General features: G+C 47.5%; 1 protein-coding gene across 5 annotated transcripts in view; it reads right to left on the bottom strand.

The window, feature by feature from the left end:
- Positions 1–20,425, bottom strand: part of RALYL (RALY RNA binding protein like) — a 501,772-nt gene that overhangs the window by 478,477 nt on the left and 2,870 nt on the right. The window lies entirely within an intron of this gene.

A 20,425-nucleotide genomic window follows, 5' to 3' on the forward strand; every position in this document is an offset into this window, starting at 1 on the left:
ATTCAGTGTTCAGTAGACACATGTGGCCACAGAAAGCTCTATTGGTTAGCGCTGGTTTATGCTTAATATTTCCCCACAGCCCTGGGCCTGTGCCCCTGCCAGCAGGGCCTGTGCCCCTCAGCCCATGGGCACCGCGAGGGCACCAACACCTCAGGACTGTTTGATGCCCCCATCCTCCTGCCCAGCGAGAGTTCTGGCAAGCTCCCTGGCCCCTGGCCATGACCTCTGCCCCCTCAGCCCCTCTCCAGCTGCCTGATGCCTCCTCATGTTCCCTCCACCCACTGTCCTCACCGTTCCTTGCAGTTAATTCTCACATTTGTCCTTTCACTCCATTTATTAGGAACGTTATAATTCTTTACAACTCTGCTGACATTTTAGTGAAAATTATACTCTCCTTCATAGTCCGGATACACAGAATTACAGCAATGAAGCCTAGATCCATTTCCCCCATAAGTCCAATAACTTTTAGTACATAACTCAGCAAAATGCTTGCTTTTTCAGCAACAAGTATATGGAAACACCTGCAGAGATTCCAGAAATGAATCAGCCAAGGACTGACTTGGGGCCCTGTTCCCTGCAAAGGCCCTGGGGCCAGGCCACTCCCACAGAACAGCTGGGAGCAGGGCACCAGGAGCCAGGGACCTGGCGGGGAGGGTGGAAGGCAGTCCCCAGCAGCATGGCCAGCACACAGTGTGTACAGGAACAGTCACAGACTTCCCATGTGACTTTGAGGCTCTCAATTCCGATGCACATTTATGTGCATATATGTCATCACATGGGAAAAAACTGACATTTTCTCATACCAGCAGTGGGAGATCACTTCTCCCAGGGTGCACAGTGAGGAGAACGGAAACCTCAGCTGTCATTTATACCTTTCTGTGCCAGTGATTTATTTCTTTGTTGCACATGCACACATGAATTACTGAAGTGGATACTTTAAAATGTTCTTTATTACGGAAAACAGTACAGAGTTTCCTCAAAAAAATGTAAAATGGAACTCCCATTTGACCCAGTGGTCCCACTTCTAGGAATATATCCCAAGAAATCAGAAAGAATATATGCACCTCTATGTTCACAGCAGCCCAATTTACAATAGGTAAGAACTAGAAACAGCCTAAGTGCCCATCAGCAGATGAGTGGATTAGAAAACTGTGGTACATCTACACAATGGAATACTATGCAGCTGTGAAAAGGGAAGAACTCTAACCATTTGCAACAGCATGGATGGAACTGGAGAGTATTTTTCTAAGTGAAACAAGCCAGACAAAGACATGTATCATATGACCTTACTCATATGTAGAATCTAATGAACCAAATAAACTGATTATCAAAAATAGACCCAGGGACAGAGAAGCATGAACAACCTGTTGAACCTCAGAGGAAAGGCAGGGGAAGGTGGGTGGGAAGAGGTGAATCAATGAACTTGTATGCATACATGGATAATCTGTGGACACAGGCAGTGTGAGGGTGAGGGCATGAGGAGGGGGAGGGACGAGAGCGGCTGGAAGAGGTTAATGGGGTAAAAGGAGGACCTATGTAATATCTTGAACAAAAAAGATTAAAATAAAATAATACAAGAGAACTAAATAAATACAATGTTCTTTAAAGAGCCTGTGTGCGGTTCTCTTGTTCTTTGGGAACAGGTGAGTTAATGTGGATAGAGTGACCCAGAAATGGCAGAACTCAAGTCAAGACCTCAGAGTTTGGGAGCAGGGAACTGGTTGGCTTGGCCATGAAGGAACATGTGCCATTGCCTGTGAGACAGGAGAGACGGAGCTGAGTCAGCAGGAAGAAGAGCCGGAGCAGGAGAGAAAAACAAAAATGAAACTGCAGAGAAGATAAATGAAGAAATGTGGTCCAGGATTTTTTTTCTGTAAATAATTCAACTTTCAGCTTAACTGTACTTAATATGTTCATTCCCTTAAACAAGTAGCATCATTTTTAACGCAAGACCCTTTACATTATTCAGAATCAATAAATAATGTGCAAATATTTTCTTTATAAACAAAGCACTTATGTCAGTGCTGATGGCCATTCAGATAAAATGTTTATTCCTCAAATGGTCAGGGCAGCTTTCGCATTTTACTGTCCAAAAGTCAAATGGACATGACATTTCTTCAAAGAGCTTTTCCAGTGACATTGATAACATTGTGCTTGGAATCGTATTTTGGTTTTACTCTGAACTTCCTGAATCATGGATCAGACCAATCGCTGCCGTTTCAACTTCTGTGATGCAGGGCCACTATTCCGACCCCCTCCAATCTGGTGTGGACGCCAAAATAAACACTGATGGCTAATTTAATTACGCTAATGAACTAAAATCAATTTAATTACTAATGGAAAAGTGCATGACACAAGAAGACAAGCCAAAATGTTTATCAACTCAATCATACGAACGGCTGTGTGGCTGGGCTGTGATGCTGGTTGGGGCCCCTCTGCTTCCACCGCTGGGCAGACCCCTCACCGACTCTGATGGAATAAGCGCCTGAGAGGCACCGATTCAATCCCAGCACTTGTTTTGTCCTGGAAAGAGGGCTCATAGGCAATTCAAAAAAATGCCTCAAATAAGTCTTGCTGTGTGTGTGTGTGTGTGTGTGTGTGTGTGTGTGTGTGTTTGTGCACACATGCGCACGCACCCACGCACAGGTGGATATATATGTTACGGTTGTTATGATAAGCAATATTAATTACTCTTTCACTATATTTGAAAATTTTAACACAGCTAAAAATCAAAATAAATTGTTATTGCCTATTTTGGAAATCTTCAGTTAAATAGTTTTGGTGGGATTTTTGTTAACTGTGTGATTGCGTTTGTGAACATGGTATTGCCTATACTTCGTTTGTATACAAGTGATAAAGCACAAAGACACATTTCCCACTCTGTCTAAATGCATCCAACTACTAGAAAGAAAATTTGACCATAAAACATACGCACAGTTCTACTGCCTATTCCATGTATATGAAATGATACACATTTCTCATATGCAACTTATCCATTTTCATTATTCAAAGTTGCTATAATGCTGTGTGATTATTGTGCCTTCTCTTTTCCACTCAAGGGTGAAAACTGCAACGTGACTGAATCTAGCATAGTCTGTAAATAATTCGCCTAAAGTATCGTGACATATTGGTAACAATGATGGATCACACCATAGCAAACTAAATTAGTCAAAGACAAAGCAAATAGAAGCAGTGTTAACAATTTCAAAATAAAAATAGAGAAACTTTATAATAACACAACTTTTAAATTTAAACTGTTGAACATATTTTTCATTGAATTTTCAATGATATCGGTGAAAAGTCATGTTTATGTTTATAAGAAAGTTAGTCTTAAGCTAGCATGATAGATTGGGGGCATTTATGACACACACATCTGATTACCCCACATAACCCTCCACGGTGGCTGTGCGTCAGCTTTGAACATTCTCGTACAATTCTGAGGATAGAATCCAAATGCAAATATGTAATCACTCTACTTCTTAAAGTGAGATGAATGGAAAACATAAAATTCATGCCAGGGGTTTATCCTAAAAGTGACAAACATGAATTTATGAAAGTTGATTTTAATATGATTTTGTGCCACTGTTTTTAAGTGATTATTTTTATGAAATACACACACAATCATAATTTTCTTTTAAGGAAAAATGTGACCTAGTTCTTCTAAATAAAATAAATTTAAGAAAAACAGGGATCCTTTAAATGAAATATGATTTACATTTTCAAAATAATCAATTTAAACATAAAATATTGTAACTCGTTGTTACATGCAGAAATATATTTTCACAACAATAAGGCAGTTACCAATTATATCTCTACTAGAGGCCTGGTGCACGGAATTCATGCACACAGGGTAGGGAAGTTCCCTCAGCCTGGCCTGCACTCTCTTGCAGTCTGGGAGCCGTTGGTGGATGTCTGACTGATGGTTTAGGCCCGCTCCTGGGCCTAAGCCATCAGTCTGACATCCTTGGTGCTGCTGTGGAGGCGGGAGAGGCTCCCAGCTATGAGCCTGGCTTCCGGTGCACTGACCACCAGGGGGCAGCTCCTGTGTTGAGCATCTGCCTTCTGGTGGTCAGTGTGTGTCATAGCGACCAATCATTCTGCCATTCAGTCAATTTGCATATTAGCCTTTTATTATAGAGGATTCTGAGAACAAACCAGAAAATAAGGATAAGGAAAAAGGTAATTCCTGAGATGTGCTGTACAGAGCAATTTCTAGAGGTTAAAAGAAATCTGCTTTGTTTGCTAAACTGAAATAAATGAGAACTCAATGTCATTCCTTAGTTACTACCGCAATGTCACTTCTCTTACATACGAAATCTCTGTGAACCTCATCACAATACAAATGCCCAAAAATTGTCTCAAAATCTGGAAAGGCGGCGGAAGAAAGCCCTGTTTGTGAGATGACAAAGCTTTCCGAGCACATATCTGTACCTTCAGCGGGCCTGTTTCTGGAAACTAAAAGGATGCCGTTTTGAATGGGAACATGCCTGTGTGTGCAGCTCTCACATCTCCTGCACCTCCTTCTGCTGCCTGCCCACCTGCAGCTCCGCACATCGCTATGGAAACCGGGAACCGTGTTCCCTGGAGCCTCGGACTACGTCATCACCCCTGATGTGATGCAGCAGCCGCTGCCTGTCCAGAGACCCAGCGTGTGTTCCCATCCTCAGCTCAGAGCCCCGGCTCCTGCCTGCGCTGCTCCCTGCAGGGCCTGGGACTGACTCCTGTGAGCAGGTCTGGAGCCGGATGCCCGCTTCCCCGCATGGAGGGGCTGAGGAGCCCATCACCGCCGCCTTGGGCAGCCGGCCGCACAGGCGGGAGAGTGAAAGCCCAGCGCCATCAGGGGGGCGGGGGCTGGCCAGCACCTCGTCTCTCCTGTGAACACACCGTGTGCGAGAGGTACACTGACCGTTATTCCTCAGGAAACACCAACTCGTGGAAAATATAATTTGTATTCAAATGTATGTCCAGAGCCATTCACTTCCATGCTAGAACTCGTGTAAAGGGAATCTGCAGTTGGTACTCAGAGCGGATTTGCCGCCCCGGGAGGCTGTGGGCTAGGCTTTCTGGGGCTGGAGGGCCTGAACCTCGGTGTGCATTAGCTGACGGAGCCGATCACTTCCCAACATGCGCCTCTCACAAGAGCGGGCTGTGCACTCTCACTCTGCATATACACATTTCACATGCCCAGGGCACCTCCCGGAGCTGGTTTTATTTCTAATAAAACATGGAACCTGGGAAGAAAGCGGTGCGCTCAGCCCTGCTGGCCACTGTGAGCTGGGCTTCCCCACCCGAACCCGTTTGTCACCGAGGCGGCCAGTGGGGTGGTTAGAAGAAGCTGGCAAAAGAAGTCCCAAACACGTTGTGATAATATTTTTATTTGATTATACTGTCCCCATAGTTTTGTGGGGGTTTTGTTTGTTTGTTTGTTTGTTTGTTTTCTTGAGATAGTTCTTCAGCTCCAAGAATTCTAAATGCACTTCCACAGGCTCTGACCACTGCAAACCTCGCCCATGGCCTGGTGTCTGCCCACAGAGCCCGGTCCTGAATGTCAGGGGGGTCCCCCCCTCATCAGCACGGAACTCTGGATCAAGGAGCCGCAGTTATCGGATTAGCCCCACAGCCACACTCAGCAGAGAGCACTCCTCGTTGCTCAGAGTGGGAAGCGATGCCGCTAATCACGGACATTGTAATCTCATCCCCGCGATGCAAACACTCGGAGAAAGCCGGCTCTGTCTAATCACATCCCATTCAGGAGCTGCATGGAGGAGACGCCGGCTGCCGTCAGGGAGGCGCTCAATAGACCACTCAGGCCCGGGTCCAGGCTGCGGCGGGAGCCAGTGGCTGTGAACGTCAGAGCGAGGAGAGCGGAGTCAGGGCTCAGGGAACTCCCCCGGGTCTCAGGCCCAGGCGGTGAGGACAGATAGAGCGGTGGGGAGTGAGAGGTCGGGCAGCCCCTCAGACAGGCACCGGTGCAAGTCTGTGCTGCCCCCTGCAGCCGCAGACCTGCCATCGGTAAAATGGGGTAACATAGGCCAAGTTTTGAGGGACCTTGAGGGCCCCACACATCAACCAGGAAGGTCGGGTGCACAGCAGGTGTGGGAATGGCCGATGCTCCTTGGTGAGTGTGGATGGGAGAGGCAGCAAGGCAAAATGCAGCTTCGGAGCAGCACCCACAGGGCAGGCTCCTCCTGCAGCCCTGTCATTGACGGGGAGGGACATGTCCTCGTCCAGGGCCATGCCTGGCCACCTCGGGGGCACGGACTGCCTGCTGTGACAGCGGGATCACACCCTGAATGACCGGGTGCATGTCTCTCACCAGCAGAGCCAGTACAGTCTCCTTTATAAAGAAATGTATATTGTTGAAAGTCTGACAGATGTCCCCTGCCTTCCATGTCCCCCTCCTTCCCAACACCCCCCACCCCCGGGCCCAGGCCTCCCGCACCTCTGTCTGTGTCCATGGGTTATGCATATAAGTTCTTTGGTTAATCCCTCCCCACTTCCTTCTGAGATCAGCTCGTCTGTGCCATGCTTCCATGTCTCCAGATCTGTTTTATCTGTCTGGTTTGTTCATTCAATTCCACATCTGAGTGAGATCATTGTTCTCTGACTGGCTAATTTCGCTCAGCATCATACTCCTTTTAAGTGTGTGAGAACAAAATGTAATAAAGACGGCCAGCAAACAACGACATACACTCTCAGTGGCCCATGAGCTTAAGGCTTGGATTCTGCCAACCCAACAACCAAACAAAGCCCAGTTTATGGGAACAGTTCCCCTTTTCTGCCCTGGTGGTGGGCGAGGCTGGGGAGCTGCACTCATTTCTGCTCGGACTCTATGACTACGGGAGTTTTGTTTGCGTGGCAGTCCCTTTCCTGTGGGCTTCCAAGGCTAAGGAGAGCCACTTCCTGTCGCTGAGCGATTGATGGAAAATACAGGCAGCCCCTTAGCCCTGCCCCCAGGAAACCCCCAGGCTCTTAGGGCTGGTTTTGTAAACCCGTGGGAATATCTACCAGAAGGGTGTGTTGTCACCCCAAGTGGTTGGCCCCAGAGACACACTCACTCCAATGATGCAAACACCCCTCCTCTTTACTAATGGCTTTTCCCTGGCTGGTGTGCTCACTGTTTGGAGTAGGGGTGTCGAACTCAATCAGAGAAGGGGCCAAAATCGAAAATCCAGCCTAAATCGCGGGCCGAATGGTTTACTGAACAGTCATAAACTGACAATGTCATAAACTGACAGCGGAGTGCAGTGATGACAGCGCGGGCCACATTGCAAGGCCTGGCGGGCTGGATTTGGCCCGCGGGCCTTGTGTTTGACACATGTGGTTTGGAGCGTCTGACCAAGGACTGAAGGATCTGTGGACTGAAAGGTCCCGGGTTCGATTCTGGTCAAGGGCATGTACCTTGGTTGTGGGCACAACCCCAGTAGGGGGTGTGCAGGAGGCAGCTGATTGATGTTTCTCTCTCATCGATGTTTCTAACTCTCTATCCTTCTCCCTTCCTCTCTGTAAAAAATCAATAAAATATATTTTTAGAAAAGGAAATACATGAAAGAATCATATGGTACAAACAATGGTAATTGCTGATTTTGAAATGGTCATTATATTGGAATCCACACCGGCATATACACACAGACACACAGCCACAGAGACACACAGCAACAGACATACAGCCACACAGACACACACACAGACACAGGGCCACACAGACACACAGAGCTGGGTGGCAAGGTGCTGAGAACCACCCCAAATGCTTGATCCACTCTGTGATGATGTGAGCTGCCTGGCGGAATTATAGGACCGGTGCCCATCCCATAGAGGCTGTACAGGGCAAAGTTAATACACAGAATCCAGGGGCCCCCTCACCCCGGAGCTGAGTCTCAGGCTGCGGTGACCGTGTGGCAGGGCACTGAGATGCTGTCAGCCTCCCAGGTGACTCCCTCAGATAGAGGGACCCTGAGTGAAGAGACAGACATCGTCGTTGGTTGAAAACACTGCATGGAAGGGCTGTCCAAGAAGTCATGGGCAGGTCCCCATTTTCCCGATGATGAGAGGCAGCTCACCGAGGTCAGCACACAAAGCCAGTATGGGAGACCAGATCCCTCTGGTTGGAGGGGGTGCCTCTCCCCTTCCCTGGCAGACAGTGAGGCCTGCTCAGGTGGAGGCGGGGCCATGGTGGCAATGAAGGAGATGCCCCATGCCCAGCTCTGTGCTGCTGGCAGGGCAGTGAGCTCTGACATTTACACGCTATTTGAGGGACATCGGGGAATGTCAATAAGGATCCAGCCACTGGAAGCATGGAACAGTGCCGAACCTCAGGGGGAAGGCGGGAGGGAGGGTGGCTGAGAGGCAATTAGCCAAGGACCTTGCATGCACATAGGATAACTAGGGGACACAGATGGTGGGTAGTGAGGGCTGGGGCAGGGGGCAGAGGGTAGGGAAGGGCTGGATGGGGTCAATGGGTGAAAATGGGACATATGTAATACTTTCAACAATAAGGATTACAAAACAAACAAAAGACACCCCCTGACAAAGACGTAGTCACCTAATAATATCTTGTATGCACAGGGCACAGCCAGTCTCCAATCTGAAATCAAAGCAGAACCTGCACAGCCTCAAAGGAGTGGGAGCTTCCAGCAGCCAATACATCTTGATCTAGACTCACTAGGAGCTAACAGGATTGGTGGCTAAAATCGTCCACCCCCACAGTAAGCTAACACATTCATTGCATTGATAAACTTTCTAAACAGTGACCTGGAACTCCTTGATCAGCTCCCCAGAAGCATACAACCCGCAGGCTGTGCTCGCGTGGGGCCCTGGCATCGGCACGGCTGCTGGGACATGAACTGTCACTGCCCCCAGGCCTCCACCCAGGCTCACCCACAGCCATCTCCTCAGCTCCAGGCAGCACCTCTCCGAGGTCCTCCAAGCTCCTCCTCATCCCTGACCTTGCCCCAGATCACCCACCGACACCCTAATGGCCTCACTCGAAACACTCCATTCTCACTGTTCTCTAATTGAACGTTTAGGCCATTAATTCAACCCTTAATCACCGTGCCCACCGAACGGGACTTCCAGTGTCTCAGGTGTGCAGTCCTGATGGAATAATTACTTTTTCTAATATGAAAAGCACTCTCTTAAAGTGAGGAGCTATTGAGCGACTGAGTCAAGAGCACACTCCCAGCTCCTCCAGGAGCTCACCTGGTTGTCGGCACCGTGAGCAAGGCCAGAGTCATGCTCAGGCCACCACACACTCAGGCCACATGCACTGAAAGTCCTCACCAGCGGCCCTGGGACCTGGTCACGGAGTATTTCCCAAGGTGCTCAGCCTAGTCCACACCCTTGACAGCCTGAACTGTGTTCCCCCCGATTCGCATGAGCAAGGCCCGGGGTTGGGGATGGGCCCTTGGGCAGGTACTTGGGGTAAATGAGGTCACACGTGTTGGCCCTGATCCAAGGGGAGATGGTGCATGTAGAGGAAAAGCCTCGTAAGACCTCAATAGGGAGCAGCTGCCGGCGAGCCAAGGACAGGCCTCTGCCCATCCTGCCAACAACTTGATCTTGGACTTCTGGCCTCAAAAACATGAGAAATTAAATGTCTGCTGTCCCAGGCAGCAGCATGCAGCATGGTGTTATGGCAGCCCTAACAGACATGCCCCATGCATCATGGGATTGCCAAATTAGTTAGCATTTATCATTTACTATTTCTTTCTCCTCTCAGACCACTCTACTTAAGACAGAGTCACACACACACACACACACACACACACACACACACACACAAATGCCTTGAAGTTATAGATTTTTCCTTCGTTCTTTTTATTGCCAACTTAGTGTCTTAGAAAAGCAATGCTATTTCTGTCATCCACCCTGCCCCCAAACATGCATTGAATTCAGGTTCAACACTTCCTTGGATATCAAGGGATATTGAAAAGTCAACCCTCCGGGTGACAGCGCAATAGCATCTCCTTTAATATATTGCATATGTGCTGGAGGGGGGTGCGCAAACATAAACACTGTAGGTTACAGTCCCCCCAATTTAAACAGATCAATGCTCAATTCCTGCAAAGGGCAGGCCTTCCAGCCCTATGGTCCCCCTCATCCTGTTCATTTCACCTCAGACACTTAGGCTGGCTGGAGCCACGGTGGCGGGCAGTCCAACCTGCCTATTGAGGGTATCCGAGGGCCCCCGCCACCTGGAGGACATTTTGAGCTCAACATGCACCTGCCAGCCAGAGAAGATGCTCAACACCAAAGACAGGCTGCTGTGGACTGACCTGCACCCCCCCTGCACTTCCTCCTAGGCCCCCCCTTCCCCCGCCCCACACAGAAAGCTTTCAGGACACACAGAGTGGTAAAGGCTTTCAAGAAATACTTGTTGGATAAATTTTAACACTGCTGAGCCAACTGACCAGATTTTGGGATCGCATTTTAGCAAAAAAATGAACTTCATTGGATGTCAGTTTAAATTCTTAATAAAAAGTGAAAGCTAAAACTGAGACAATCAGAGGGCATTTTAGAAATGTATCTTAGCTAATTTCTAGTAAGGAATGAGATGCCAAGAAGAATTTAAAACATGACACGCGCTGAGGCTTCTGACCCTCTGCCACCAGCACGCGTGACGACCCAGCTCCAGAAGCGAGGCTAGTTCTGCTGTCCACATCCAATACAAACCGGGTTTCCGAGGCTGAGCACAAAAAATGTAGGATACTTAAAGAATAATTTAAATTGCATGCTGAAACTATCATTTATGACACTGGGTTAACTAAAACATGAAAATGGATCTCACCTGCCTTGCTTTACTTATTAAATGTCTTCGACATGATTCAAAGTTGCATATGATGGCCTGCCCTGTCCCTCCTGAGACATGATTATCTCTTGTCTCCTGTACATGCTCCTACCAGTCACCTCTGGTCACTGCCCATAGTCACTAGCAGGGTCCTAGTCACCAGGTCACCTGCCACAGCACTGCAGCGCTTTGTCCAAGTCCCCCTTACCTGGTTAATAATGGCCCAGAGCCGTTCACATAATGTCCACGGTTAGTATATTGCTATGACAATTCTGTTTTATCATTGGTTATTACTCCTCTCTCACTGTGCCTAACTTACACATCAACTTTTGTCAGAGATGTGTATGTATAGGAAAAAGCATTCGGTACTGTCCACGCTCTCAGGCATCCACGGGGGTCTTGGAACATGCATCCCGGGGATGAGAGGGGACCAGTGTACATTGTTGTCCACATAAAAAACGTAAAAGCGCAGAGACCTTGAACTCATGCTATATGCTTTTATGTATTTAGGTGTTTCTAACACAATATTTTTATTTGTAATTTGGAGTAATTTCAGTATATTCTGAAACAAAATGTATTCTCTCAAACCATGGGCTCTATAATATGTCATAAAGTGCACGTGATACAAAGTCACACATTCCTATTACTCAGACCTCCTTCCAGACAACATCCTGTTTCCTCAAAAACCTACCATTGCTATTCATCTCCCGATTTCCTGTGGGAGCCCCCTCTTCATCTCCTCTGCCCTCTTCCTTGGCCGTCTCGCTATCCCCGCCATACACCGCCTCCGTCTGTTCTCACGGGTTCTGGGCTTTGGACACAATGTAAGTTGAATAGAGTCAAGCCTCCCAACCTCCTCCCAGCACCACTGGAGAGGAGAGGCCTCGCTGTCACGAGTTTCCAAATGCCTTCATGCTCCACGTAACCACAAGCGATCCCTCCTCAGCTGGCAAAGCGCCAGGCACCACCCTTTCTCACATGCACCTTTCCTCCCCCAAGTAGAACCAGTTCCTAAGAGAGGTCGTGTCTTGTCTCCTTTACCATCTTTCTACATCTCCTAAACACAGATTCCCAACATACGGATGAACAAAGACATTCTCAAAATTGTATAACTATGCCCAGCGAGAAAAGACCTGGAGACTGAGGAGGACAGGAACGGGCCCTTTGGCAGCAGGAAGGAAAGCACTGTCCCTGGTCCTGCCCTGGGAGAGGCTGGGCTTCTCCACCCTTGAACCACAGCGCGGGGTATCATTCCGGGCCTGGTGCGCGGGCTTGGGCTCAGATTTCTGCTCAGCCATCTAAAGCACAACACGGTTGACATGCCCCGTCTCGTCCTTCATTTCCTCCCAGATATCGGTACCTGACATAACACAGATGCTTCCCGTGTTACAAGACCGGACCAATGTGACCAGGTTTGCCTAGCAGTCTGCTGGGTCGAGCAGGGACTCTCTGCCAGCGGGAAAGGGGGGGCAGCCGTAGCCACAGAACAGCTAACAGCAGCCCCCACACCTGTCTGCGGTGCTTCTACAAGGCCAGGAAGGTCATTGAAACTTCCGGTCCATGTTTTCAACCTTTCCTTTCTGCCTTCCCCTCTCATCCTATGACAGGTTTTTAAAAACTCCTTTTCTCAAAATTGCACTTTAACTCTCAGCTTCCCTCACAACACGGATGTCTCAACGCCTGCAGCAGCTGCCAGGTGCCTTCCCAAAGTATAGAATCTGTTCTTAGCTAGACTCTGCTCCACTTTAAAATCTGGAAATGGAATGGTCTCCTCTGACCCAAACCACCATTCCTGCACTGTCCTCATTCCAGTGAAAAGTGAATGTGTCTCGAACTTCAGGCTCTGCCAGCCTTCCCTGTCCGGGTCCCTTGTCCCGGGAGCTCCCTGGCCAGCACCGTCCGCCTGGCTTTTCGACAAATGCACTCTGAGAAAGCCCTCCGCCCGCCCTCTGCAGCCTGCTCCTGTCCTCATAGTAACACCCGTGTTTGCTGGCTCCTTCAGACTGCAGACTGCCGAGTCTCCCACGGTGCTGACGAATGTGACAACAAAGGCTTGTTCATGGGGTCAAGTTCCTCCTCATTGGAATCTCTCTATAGACTCCACTACATCCCCCAAGGCCTGGCCCCAAACCATCCCACCTCAGCCTGAGCTCTCCCATCTGAGCGCTCGGAGTGGCTCCTGCTGGAGGTGTTTCCCACACAGGGCTGAGCGGAGGACTCAGTCAGTTAATGAAGGGACTGATCCATTGCCTTCCTCTCTGAGAGGTGCCGGCCTCTTCTCAGCCACCCATCATGCCAACCTTGTCAGGGCATTCTGGAACTCGCTCTTGAGAATGAAGTCAGTGGCTAGCCTCCTAACTCCCTTTCTCTGTCTTTAACTGGCTTATTCTAGCTCCACTCAGAAAAAGGCCTCTGCTGAGATATGCCTTATCGAGGATCCAAGATGGCTGCACAGGTGAACACCTAACCGCAGCCGCACACAACAAATTCAATAAAATACAACTAAAATATAAAATGGATATTACCCAGAACTACAGGAAAGTCGAATGACTGGAAATTCTACAACGAGAACAAAAGAGAAAACCAGAAGGAAAATCAGAGGAGCTGTAAAAGCCTAAGGTACAGAGACATGCTGTGCACGCATAGAGGAGGGGGAGGCTGAGTGCCTGGCTGGTGTTCCCTAGCGGGAAGGAGATAAAAGCTCCAGCTTGTGCTGAACCCCAAACCCGACAGGGCTGAACCCCAGTTCTAGGCCAGATCCTGGGGACCCAGGCTTATACAGAGGGAGCCCAGACTGTGAGGCAGAATCCCAGGGGAGCAGCGAAAGGCAGAGCCCCTGGAGGCTCACACATGGCGCGCAGAGGATGGACTGCTGACTCTGATGCTAGATTGCCCTAGCAGGAAGGAGATAAAAGCTCCAGACTGTGCTGAGCCCCAGTTCCAACTGCTCTGAACCCCAGTTCTAGGCCAGACCCCAGGGACCCAAGCTCATACTGAGGGAGCTTGGGCTGTAAGTCAATGGATGGTTGACTGTGCAGCTGGAATGCCCTAGCAGGAAGGAGACAAAAGCTTTGGACTGCTCTTAACCCCACTTCCAATCCCACTTCCAACTGAACTGAACCCCAGTTCTGGGAACATTGGGGGAGAGACTAGACTGCTTGGTAGCAGGCAAAACTCGAGGGCACCTCTCTCTCAGAGGTGCTTGCAGCCAGTACCAAAGGACACTGAGGAACACTGAGACTCAGGAGCCGCATAGGGTGTGGCTGACGGAAGCCAAGGCTATAGGCTCCACCCTGAAACTCCACCCATCCAAGCAGAACACAGAGACTTTTAAGGCTACCAACTCAGAGAAGCTACAAAAATGCTGAGACAAGGAGATAGATCACAAATGAGAGTACCGATTGGAGGAGAGGCCAAGATGGTGGCGTGGATGGGTGGTTGGTCTGCCGCTCCCACAACAATTTAAAAATTGAAGCTGATATGAAGGACATCTATAGTCCAGGGCCAAGGGAAGGAGGTGCTGGGTAGTTAATGGTCAGCAATTGACATGGTGGTGAGAGCGATGAGGGACCGATGGGGCTCTTGGAATGTGACCAGCTGGAGAAATGGAGGAGTGGCAGGCCTGGAGCGGCCAGGCCAGGAGCAGCAGCATCCAGGCCCTGAGCAGCCAGGCCCAGAGCAGCCAGGCCCTGAGCAGCCAGGCCAGGAGTGTTGTGGGGTCAAACCCTGGGTTCAAAATGAAAGGAAAGAAGGAGCAATGCAGCCAATTCGGGTACCAGAGTGTTATGTCTGTCATCACAATAGACTCAGAAAAGCTCCTGTGTCCCTTCATCCAAAAGGACTGAGAGTTGCCCAGACGACGGCAAAGTGGGAGAAGAAAACTGAAGGCTACGCAAGGGACTGAGGTGCCAACATGGAGTCATCTGAAGAAATTAAAGACTGAAGTGAAGCTCTGCTCATGCTAGCATCTGTTAGCTTCCAGTCTTCTACAAAGTCTTGTGCAGCAAATCCAAGGACTTTGAGTAAATTTACACCAGCAACAAAAGAGACTCATTTAGTAGCTAGAAATATTAATATGTCCATAATTCTGATTTCTCATTTTGTTGTTTTGCATTGGCATTGTTGTTATTATTAAATAGCCAGAGTTTTGCTCTTGACATTCAAGTTTTGAAAATAACATATATGTGGTTTAGTTTTTGCATTGGCATTGTTTGCAATTGTTTTTAATTTTAGAGCCCTATTATTGATGTTTAAATTTTATTTTAATTAGTAAAAAAGGGTGAGATGTAGAGAGCCCCCTGAGAAGGCACATGGACATTCTTTTAATTCTTATCAGCTGAGCCCGAGGGCACTGGCAGAATCCTCTTGTCAGTACTGATTTCTTAATCCGTGTGCTTGGAATGTGGAACAAATAAGACCTTGACTCACCCAGATCTCCATATGCTAAATCTTGTACCAAAAAATAAGGAGCTTACCCAGATTTTGATGAATAGGATCTGGGCACACCAGAAACTCCTTTGACCTTAAACTCCCTTTTGAAAGCAAATAAAAACAAACAAACAAACAAAAACAAACAAAAAAACACCAAAGGAATTAAAAAATCTGATGAACAATATCAACTGTTGAATATAATAGAATCAGAGGTATGGAAGGGGAGTGAACTGACTATTCTTGGGGAAAAGGGGAGAGGGGAATGTGGGAAGAGACTGAACATAAACTGTGCACCTATGGATGAGGACAATGGGGGGTGGGGAAAGGGCAGAGGGTGGGATAGGAACCTGGTGGAGGGGGAAAAAATGAGGAACTTTTGTAATAATATGAACAATAAAGGTTTATTAAAATAAATAAATAAATAAATAAATAAATAAATAAATAAGAAAAATGCCTCTGTTGAGTCCCTCCCTCCTAAGTGCCATGCAGATGATCCCATACGCCTTCTAGCTTCCCATGTCCTCGGCCCCAGAGCCGATGGCAATGGTAGCGGTTTTAGCCAGGAGGCAATGGCGGAATTCAAATGAGTGACATGTCAAAATTGACCCTTCCTCCCACCCCAACCAAAAGGCCCTCTCTATATCATTTTGCTAGATATATCTTTTTTTTCTAGATAGTCTTTGTTTTACGCCACTGGCCTCAGGAGATCCCGATTCCAAATCTCAGCACCCTGCCGGGACTCCACGTCCCGCTGACCTGTGGACGTGCAGACCTGTTGTCATCTCCCAACCGCCTACCCACCTCCACGTGCTGTATGTCACCCGATCTTCACTGAAAAGCAGGCCCTTTCTCACGTTCCCAGGAAACTATTCAGTAATGAAATACTTCTCCACGCATCTCCAATGGCCATTCGAAGCAGCACCCTAACGTGATCTCGTGTAGTTACGTGTTTCCTTGGATTAAAGAGCAGATAAGTGAGCTGGAGAAACAGCACATCCAAGTGCGGGCCCAGGAGAAACCTGCAGTGGAGGTGAGATCATGTGGGGAGACAGACACCTCTGAGCAGCCGCGATAGCAGGGAACTGGCTGTTCACTTTCCTTGTGCGAAAGACTAATTTTCCACACCAACAGCAAACACTTCCCGAGTGGAGATTACATGCCGTGCGTGCGTGGTGAGTAAATGTTTGCCCAGAGCTTCCCAGCCTCTGCACAGCCTGTGCGGGCCAGGACATCTCCCCGGCCACGCTGCCCACGGCCCCTGCAAACGCTCCCGGGCCACCCCCTCCAGGGAAGATGGGAAGACCTGCCAAACCCAGTCATTTTAAATAATGGATCTAGAGTAAATACAGAGCCGCTGTTTTATACCAAGAGAAACAAAACAAACACGAGGTCAGTTCAGACAGTCCTGCCACTTGCCCCTGGACCTCCTGTGCAGCTTTGAGTAAATGACATCTCACTCCTTCTCAGTTTCCGTGGAAATATAAACAGCGGTGATGGCACCAAGGCACAGGGAAGTGCAACCGGAAGTGCGGCCACGTGTCACCTCAGGGGACCTTGGTCCCTGCTTTTCCTCTTGCCAGCGTCACAGGCAAGAGCCTTGCCCTCCCCAGCAGGTCACCGCCCTCCAAAAGGCCCGGGTCTGTGGTCAGCAAGCACATGGCTACCCGTGTGCACAAATGTTTTCCCCAGACGCACAGAGTGTGTGTGAAAGCAATCGATGCCCACTGTCCCAGGTTAGACCAAGTAGTCCTCTGTGTCATTCTTAGAAAAGAGGATATTAACCAACAAGTTAAATGTAATTTTATGGAATGGATTTTTAAAACTCTTTTTATTTTAGCGGACTATTTGATTTCAGAGAGAAAGAGAGAGGGAGAGATAGAAACGTCAATGATGAGAGAACCATTGACCGGTTGCCTCCTGCACGCCCCCTTCTGGGGATCGAGCTCACACTCCAGGCATGTGCCCTAGACCAGAAGGGAACCGTGACCTCCTGGTTCATAGGTGGACACTCAACCACTGAGCCACGCTGGCTGGGCATGAAATGGATTTATGCAAATGAAATCTCCAGTGTTTCGTTAGAATGCTGGTGCTTAGTGATGGCTCCGGTGCCTCTCAGAGACCAGGACAGGTTCCCACACTCCCACCGCACATGCCTCCTGCTGCCTTACACATGCCCAGAGCCAGTCTGGAAGCCCAGCCCACTGTGGGCTCCATGGACAGGCAGCTGGAGGACTGTGTCCTAACCAGCAACTCCACTCCCCTCTGCCCTCTCCGCGGCCAGGAGAGCTTAGAACAAGCTGCACTAGCACCTCACCCTTCCCAGCATTCATCCCAGAAAAACAGCGAGATAATGTAAAGACAAAGAAACAAACATTTATGGCAGCACTGGAAAAATACAAAATCTATTTCCCATAATGTACATTTGCTATTTAACAGAAGTCTAACAAAACAAACGAGCAAAACAAAAAGTAAATCCCCCGATACTTTCTTCAAAATAAAAAAGCTATGCGAATAAGCAAGACTACTAAAATTGGCAATAATTGGGTAGATATATGTATTCTGCAGGAAAACTTAATAATGAAAAGGAGAATGGTGAAAAATACAATATTTACATCATACTGGGCTTGCTAAATGTGTAGCTAGCTTGGTTATGTTCAGAAATTAGCTATTACTTAAGTTTATATCACAGTTACTGTTCTCAAATCATGGTGGTGGGAAGTCACTGTACTCCTTGTCATTAATGTGAATGCTCATGTTGCCATTATAGTTACATTTTTTTAAATCACACTGAATTAATTATAAAAAGTGCAATTTAAAAAAGATTTGGTCAGGCCAAGACCGGTTTGGCTCAATGGATAGTGCGTTGGCTTGGGGACTGAAGGGTCCCGGGTTCGATTCCGGTCAAGGGCATGTACCTTGGTTGCGGGCATATCCCCAATAGGGGGTGTGCAAGAGGCAGCTGATCGATGATTCTCTCTCATCGATGTTTCTAACTCTCTATCTCTCTCCCTTCCTCTCTGTACAAGATCAATAAAATATATAAATAAATAAATAAATAAATAAATAAAAGATTTGGTCAGTATAAATAGCAACTGATAATAAATAATAAGGAAATAATAACAATAATATTAGGATTAGTGAAGATTTTTTACAATTAGTTTTTTGTTACTTTCCAGAGCCTGCCAAAGTAGCTTAAAAAATAAAATTCATGAGTAACTCAGTTTTTTTATGCACAAAATATGATTTCTCAATGGCAGTGTGATAAAAGAAGTGGCCATAAATCTGTGTGTGGCTTTTTAAGTCACAGATAATACCACTTAAAAAGGAAAGTGTTTAAAAGCCAGAGAGGAGAATAAATTAAATTGTGATTGAAATATTTTCTTCAATTTCCTGTTGATCATGTGAACAACCCTAACCATCCACCTCTCCTCTGCTTCCCAAGCCGAGTTGAGTTTGTTTGCATGCACAGCGCACTAAGTTACTTCCGGGGCAGTGAGCAGTGAGCAGTGAGCAGGGAGACCCCCCTGGCCCAGCAGGTGCTTTCCGGACTGTGGCTGCCTCAAAAAATGGCCCTTTTAGTTAAGCAAAGTGACCTACAGAGCATACAATTCTTTCAACGAGGACGATATACACATTTTTGGTATATTAAATCTATGTGCATTATCTTTCAATTCCATTATTTTTATATTTTAAAGGTACCATATTTTGCATATATTATAATTCTTTTAACCACTCGCCTTTCATAAAAATCAGAGAACACCAACCAGCCATCTTTTCAAAAAATGCAGTTTATCTTTTGTTAACATGAGTGCCTTCATAAGTGTGTTTCAAACTCCCTTGTATAAATGCATTTCAGCTTCATGGCTGCCACGGTACAAACCAAGCGTGCTACGACCATGGAAGGATACATATAAGAAATAACTAAATGTTTACTTTTATTGATGAGCATTTCTTCATTTAAAAATTATTTGACAGACCAAGCATTCTAGACAGGACTTGGATGAGAGTTTCCTTTCTCTGCAATGCTAAGGCTGGGGCAGATACTGTGAAATTAATTCAGTAATCCAGGATTTTTTTTACGTGCCAATTTTGGCATGCTGTAAAAGTTCCTGGAACATTTTTATGCTTCGAGGACATTTAACAAGTTGCTTTAAGTTTCTGATTCTTTCTTTACGGAAATGCAGATAATACAATACTTGAGGTCAGCCAACTTAACTTACATTTTCTTTCTCTCTCCTCCCACCTTCCCCTCCCAAGCCCTCTCTCTCTGCAAAATATATTTTCTCTCTCTGTAAGCATTGGAAATTATCCACATGATGAAGTTATCCGGAATCACTGGGTGGACTGCTTGCTGAAGGAAAGAACAGGGCTGCTTCCCATGACAAGCCAGCAGGCGGTGCTAACTGCAGGGGGCTGCACGCAGAGGTTTCAAACCCAAGAACTCACAGATTAAGAGCCGTAGAACCACCAACGTGATCCACGGAGGAGTAAACCTCAAAGACTGGAATGTAACAGCAGTGTAACCTAGCATATTCTACGGTGCCTGACAAGTGTCAGTGGAAACAGAAGCTGGCCACAGGTTCTTAGTATGGTTTTTACTAAAGATTCCAAAGCACAGGCACATATGTGTTCCCACGGTAAAGCCCTATGAACACCTCCCTCCCCCGATCCCCCGATCCCCTGATGGTTTTTATCTCATTGGGGTACAGTATAGCTCAACTCTGCCCCAGCTGCGAGAGACACCTCAGCCCCCAGCGCCGACAGGGCAGCACCGGCCTCAGTGGTGATTCTGGTTTCAGGACTCAAGCTGTTTCTTTCTCACTCAGTCTCCCTGTTCTAAGATCCTAAAGGATCTACCGGGCCTGCAACCTGTGAAAAAAGTATTGCACACATGCAGTATCTTGCATTTTTAAATAAATGAGCATCTCTACTTATACACATTATTATGGTGAAAAAAAATGGTTTCGAAAGCCAGAATGTTGCAAGTGGTTTTTTAAATGTTTCTGTAAATTGTTTAAATCAGATGAAAGACCCCGTTTTAATAGTGTGCTCTGGGCGGCTGGTTCACCTGGGATCCCAGACCCAGCTCTCCACTCCCTGCGTCGAGGGTGAGAGTCCACTGCTGGACATGACCTGCCTCCCTGCTACAATGCAACAGGGCTCTCTTCCAGAGAAAGCTGCGTGAGGCACAAACACAGCTCACACCGT

This window comes from Pipistrellus hanaki (assembly GCF_964339955.1).
Source record: "Pipistrellus hanaki genome assembly, chromosome: 17".
NCBI classification, from domain to species: domain Eukaryota; kingdom Metazoa; phylum Chordata; class Mammalia; order Chiroptera; family Vespertilionidae; genus Pipistrellus; species Pipistrellus hanaki.